General features: G+C 47.1%; 1 non-coding gene across 1 annotated transcript; it reads right to left on the bottom strand.

Annotated features, from left to right (window-relative positions):
• Positions 1–5,547: 5,547 nt before the first annotated feature.
• On the bottom strand, positions 5,548–5,620 carry TRNAK-UUU (transfer RNA lysine (anticodon UUU)). The gene has a single exon. It is a non-coding gene; the product is annotated as a tRNA-Lys (tRNA).
• Positions 5,621–6,560: the final 940 nt, after the last annotated feature.

Here is a 6,560-nt window from a genome sequence, read left to right as displayed (position 1 = left end):
GAATGACCACAGTTGATGGGGTAGCAACAGACATCATGTAGTGAAGTTTCCAGATCTGGCTCAATCCTGCAAACCCACGAATCTCTGGGGTGACCCTGCAGGCAGTGACAAGATTGGGGCACGCACCCATTCATGCATCAATGGAGAGTTTGAGAGCACACATGCTGGAGTGTTTTGTCCATCCTAGCTACGTCCGAAGAACATGCAAGGCCGCTTTGAGTATAGTGAGCGACAGAAGGAAGGCCAGATCTCTGTGAGATGATGACGTTTTGCACAAACTCAAACCACTCTGTGTCAGGATTTGGTGCGGACAGCTCATATGGAATGCCTCTAGCTGCTCCAAATGTGCCTGTAAGAGGGTCCCAGCTTCTGACGTGTTTAGCAATACAGCTAGTTCACAGGTTTAATCAATCCTGAACTTCATCTCAGTGCAAAGATGTGTTTGTGTCCATAAGCGAGACATGAACTTAATGCAGAGGCAGCAAAAACTATTAATCAAAGAATGTTCAGTTTGCTGTGACCATTTAAAGTCTGCTTGCAGCCTAGGTAGATGAACTCATCACACTCTCCCTGGTACTTGACCCCACCTGCACCAAGGGTTCTGGTGTCCCAGCTCTGAGGTTTTGGACCCTGGTCTTCTGCCACAAGATGTTCAACCCTGGCATCTTGGAGACCTTGGACAGTGGGACTGAAAATCTCCGACTTCTCCAAATGCACGGTAGCATCATCAGTGTAGTCTTGGTCGGTAAACACTTCTTGACCAACTGTGATTGCGACATGTGGACTGGCAAATTTTAATATCCAGTCGATAGCTTGACAAAACAATGTCAGGGAAAGACTGAATCTTTGCTGCACACCTGAGTGTGTGTAGAAACACGGCAAAAGCCATGAACCAGTGCACACGCTCGCACTGGTACTGGTTTGAAGATCGCACACCAGATTTAGCAGAATATTTGGAATACCAGTTCCTTTAAGTGTGAGCCAAAGTGCTGACCTGTTGACTCAATCAGAAGCCGCTTTGATGTCTATATATGCCACATGAAACTGGTAATTAAATTCTCAGTGCAGCCCTGCCAGAAGCTGGAGAGTAAGAAACATTGTTGACTGCCCTGTAGTGAAACCTGATTGCTGTAGGTGACAAAGTCTGTTAAGAAGCAGCTGCAGCCTACCAAGCAGAATGTGAGCAAAGACTTTTCCAGGGCTGGATACAATGAGATCATATTACTGTAGCTGCCACACTTAATGAGAGATTCTTTGCCCTGGTGTGACCGGGGTCCCAGTGGGGGCCAGCCGAGGTCACTCAGTTTGGGTGAACTGCAAAGAAAGGGGCATACAATCCCCAAAAAGCTGGTGGATATTACAATACTTAGATTTACCAAGCATAAAATAGCTTCTTTATTACCTTACTGGTCACTCAGAAGTCCAAACAACACAGTGATCCAGCCTTAGGCCTCCATCCAGGTACCTAAGTCAAATATGATGAAAATTCCTGAAAATCTTATTTCATCATATAAAAGAAAAGGTTCTACCAATCCCAAAGGATCGGACACATTACCTCCCATGTTATTGAATATTCCAGATCTTACCCAAATACATGCTGCAGCCAATTCTTATTAACTAAAAGGTGAACATAGACAGGGACTGTTGATTATATTGTTGACCCTACTCTCTCTCTCTCTCTCTCTCTATATATATATATATATATATACACACACACAAAAACACAGACATTATCTCCCCACATGTCTTTTGAGGATTATTTATTTTTCAGGATGTTTAACCCTTTCTGGCCATGCATCACAAACTGCCATACTTAATGAGAGATTCTTTGCCCTTGTTCAGGGACACTATGATACCATCTTTCCATTCTGCTGGTTCTTTGCCTGGTGACCTCACTTTTGAGTACAGCTGATGCAGGCCGATGCTCATTGATTCCAAGGCATCTTTGAGCAATGGAATACCATCAGGTGGAATACCATCAGGTCCAGTGGTATATCCATTCCATAACTTTTGAGTGACCTTTCATACTACTTAGAGTGACAGAGGATCAGTGTTTGTCCCTGGATCTGCAGCTGTGCAGTTTGCCAGGTCACGTAGCGCTAGACATTCATCAGCAGGTCTATGGTTCAGCATGCCTTTATAATGTGTTTTCCATCTGTCCAGGACCTCATCTGTCAATGAGCTGGGAGAGCCGTCTGGTTTCATAATGAGGATGTTAGAAGGCTGTTTATGGCTGCCAGCCAGGCACGTGATAGCTCTGTAGGCAGGATGCAGATTGTTGTACTTTAGCCTATCCTCTGCTTCATCAGCCAGGGAGTTGATGTAGCTGTAAGATTTCACAGTCATGTTTTTGCCACGGCCCAGAAAATGCGTTTCAGCCATTTACATTCTTGGACATCTCCCTGCTTGCATGCATCTGCCTTTTTTGCTCATGTATCAAAGGCCTCTTCAGAAAGCCGAGGCTTCTTGCCCAACCATTTGAAGCCAATTGTTCCAGAGGCAACATGTGATATAGTGTTACATATACCACTCCAGGTGATCTCCCTGTCATCCGAAAGGATACCAGGGTTACCTTTCTGATCCCTGATGCCCTGTGTGTATTGCATGACTACAACAGGATCCTCAGAAAGATGATGGACTTTGTACTGTTGGTGAACATCTGGCTTGTGAGAAGTTGGAAGAGCCAGCAAGAGCTGAGTGAAAACTAGTCTATGGTCTGAGTTTGCTGGTGCTTCTGCACTGCCAAAGATCCGGTGAGATTTCACTGTGGAGCCATTTCTGACAAGCATGTGGTCCATTTCCTTCATGACATATCTACTGTTTGGAATCGAGATCCAGTGGTGGTTTTTAAGGCGCCTAAACCAGAAGCCCATAACAAACAAGCCCTTGGCAGCACAAAATGTCAAAAGCTGGGTGGTGAGGTCATTTGGGAAACCCAAATCAAAGGGACCTTTCACAGTTTCATCCCAGTTTGATCACAGCCAGTCACAGCATTGAAATCTCTGAGCACCAGCAGCGTCCATGGGGCAGAGTTGTTATAATGTTGAATTGGAATTAATTTGCAAACTGGATACAATTAACTGAGGCTTGAATAAAGACTGGGAGCGGATGTGTCATTACACAAAGTAAAACTATTTCTGCATGTTTATTCCCACTCCCCACCCCGTTCCTCACACGTTCTTGTCAACTGCTGGAAATGGCCCACCTTGATTATCACTACAAAAGGTTTCCCCCCTTCCCCCCCCCCCCCCCCCCCCCGCTGGTAATAGCTCACCTTACCTGATCACTCTTGTTACAGTGTGTATGGTAACACCCACTGTTTCATGTTCTCTGGGTATATAAAATCTCCCCACTGTATTTCCCACTGCATGCTTCCGATGAAGTGAGCTGTAGCTCACGAAAGCTTATGCTCAAATAAATTTCTTAGTCTCCAAGGTGCCACAAGTACTCCTTTTCTATATGCAAATATACATCAGCTATTGATGCATAGCAGAAATAAATTTGGATGTGAAATTGAAGAGCAGTCTAATGAATTCACAATCACAAAATCTGAAAATACAGGGAAATTGGAAATGCCACAGCTGTCACTTTAATTTGCCATGTACATTGTTGGTTTCCAACCAAAATAAATGTACTGTAGAAACAAAAATCTTAAATGTGTCTCTCTTCCCCCTCTCCCCATCCTCTTTCTACATCTCTTCTGTCAAAGCTAGAAGCACTAACCAAAGAGATATTTTGCCCCAAAGGAGAACAACAACTGTAGGCGCACTTAGCGGAAACTTTTAGATACTGCTATGATTTAATGCCTATCTGCCAATTTGCATGACATTACCAATAGATATTATGTTTTTGTTTTCATTGCTTGTATTTTCTGAAGCTCAGCAGAACCCAATTACCTAGAAGGAAAGGATTTCATATTTGCACAAAGTGTGCATTTGGCTGAAATTAATGATACGTTAACTGTAAATCGTAAATTTTTTAAAACTTAATTCCTTCAAGATCATTATTGCTCATTCAGTAACATTTGGGGATTTTTCAAATAGTATTAAAACAACAACAACATTACCTTTGTCCTACCTTGAACTGTTTGTGCCATTATAACCCACCTATGAGTGTATATTTCAGGTCCTTGTCTGTTCCAATCTATAGGGGATGTTAAGTCTGTTATTGCACCAAGAAGAAAGCCTTGATTCTTTAGCTCAGGCTATAACAGCTCACATTTTAGTTTTGGAAATCATCAGTTCAGTTCCTGGTGCATTGACAAGGTGTTGGCTGTCATGCTACTCCTGCAGCCTCCATCCATTGACTGAAACATTGTTTGTTAGTTGTAGACTCACATGGTGCAGATTAAAACTGTAATCTAAACATTTGGAACACTTTTGGGTGTGTCTGAAAGGTGACTTGCAAGCATGCTAGGAGCACCAAACAGCTCTGTGAATGGTGCATTTCTGTAGTATGCGCAAGGGAGGGAGAACACACACCTGACTCCACTTCTTTTCACAGCTGAACTGTTCTAAAACAGATATGGATCCGACGAAGTGATGCCGCTGTTCTAAACCTGTGGTGCACAATTTTCATTGTAGCTCTATGGCAAAGTGCCCAGTGATCCACCTCTCTTTATCAAACCTAATATCTTGAAAATATGGCAGCCTGGATTTGGTTTGTACAGCCACACAGGGAAATAAAAGAAAAATATAGCCCTTGTACCAATATGAGGGTATGTCTACACTGCAATTAAACACTTTGGCTGGCCCATGCCAGCTGACTCAGGCTTGTGGGGCTCATGGGCTGTTTAATTGTGGAGTAGATGTTTGGGCTTGGGTTGGAGCCTGGGCTCTAGAACTCTGCAAGGTGGGAGGGTCTCAGAACTTGGGCTGCAGCTCGAGCCCCAACGTATACACTGCAGTTAAGCAGCCCTTGAGCTCCACAAGCCCAAGTCAGCTGGCATGGGCCAGCCACAAGTGTTTAATTGCAGTGTAGACATACCCCAAGACAGCTGTTCTCAACTGGGGGTCTGTGAGCCCTTTTAGGGGGGCCATGGAGCCCCTGTGCCACCCCACAGGGCTGAAGCTGGGAGCCCTGAGCCCTGGCTCCCCTGCAGGGCTGAAGCCCTGGTGCCCCCCACACCCCATGGGGCTCTGTGGCACTGAATCCTGGAACCCTGAGTCCTGATGCTCTCTGCGGGGCAGAAGCCCTGAGTCCATGGGTGGAGTTGGGGAGACAGGGTGCATTTCCCCTTCAAACTGCAGTGCTTTACCCAGAGCCAGGCTCCACACAACCCTCACCTCCTCCCCTTCTCCTGCCCCCGAGGCCTGCTCCCTGGCTAGGTTTATAAAATCATAGAATATCTGGGTTGGAAGGGACCTCAGGAGATCATCTAGTCCAATCCCCACATTTTTTTTGGCCCAGATCCCTAAATGGCCCCCTCCCGGATTGAGCTCACAACCCTGGGTTTAGCAGGCCAATGCTCAAACCACTGAGCTATGCGTCCCCAACCCAGAAAGGAAAAAAAGAGAGAGACTTTTAAGATCTTGGGGAACAGTTCATCACCTGACCAGGGAATTGAATCCTGGACCCTCAGATTAAAAGTCTGATGCTCTACCAACTGAGCTATCCAGGCTCACAAGGTTGGAGGTGGGAAGCTAGAGTGGGGCAGTGCGGGGCAGCTGCTGCTCTGGCTGATGCTATGGAGCAGGCAACCGTGGCATTCCCCCGCATCTTCTCCTGCTGGTGGTGCCCAGGGTTGCAGCTGCTTCTCTGCTCCCAGCCCCCTTTGATTGTTCACACAGCCAGTAAGAGTTGGCCAGGCGGTGGGGGGGGACCCATCTCGGGGGCTGGCAGAACCCTCAGGGAGCAGCGACCACACAGGGACCACAGCCCCTAGCTAGCCCTTCCCTTCATCCTGAGCTACCTCCCTTGCCCATAAACTGCCCTAGCTACCACCTCCCTGCACCCTGAGCTACACCCCTGCCCGCACACAGCCCCTAGCTACCACCTCCTTGCACCCTCAGCTATGCCCCTGCCCTCACACTCCCTACCTACCACCTCTAACTACCCTCCTCCCTGCAACCTGAGCTACCCCCTGCCAGCACAGAGCCCCCAGTTACCCTCCCTGCAACATGAGCTGTTCTCAAACTTTTTGAGCTGAGCCACCTCCCCCTTTGAGTTATAATTTTTGGTTGCCCCCCGCCCCCAACCCAGATAGGCTGTGTGGATTGTTGAGGTGAGGCGGGGATGAAGGTGGCACTCACTCCCTGGGCCCCGATGTGTGGAGTTGGCCCGTGCCCTGCTGGCCCCTGCCAGAACAAAATAGAAGTCAAACTATGCCTATGCCTGAGGCCACCCCCCACCGCCACCCCCGGCCTGGAGCCTCGAGGGCCCCCTCCTCCCTGCTGGGCCCTGGAGTTTTTATAGCATGTTGGAGGTGGGGGGGGGCTCAGAAAAGAAAAGATTGAGAATTCTGCCCTAAGAGACCTGGCCTACTGCACCAGTGGGAACTCATATAAACCAGAAATGCCAGACTATTTTAAAGCTTGATTGTGTTTTTAGATTTGTGTGCA

This window comes from Natator depressus, chromosome 1 (assembly GCF_965152275.1).
Source record: "Natator depressus isolate rNatDep1 chromosome 1, rNatDep2.hap1, whole genome shotgun sequence".
NCBI lineage: Eukaryota > Metazoa > Chordata > Testudines > Cheloniidae > Natator > Natator depressus.
Note: the sequence above shows the minus strand (reverse complement) of the source record. Positions and strands in the feature narration are given on the sequence as shown.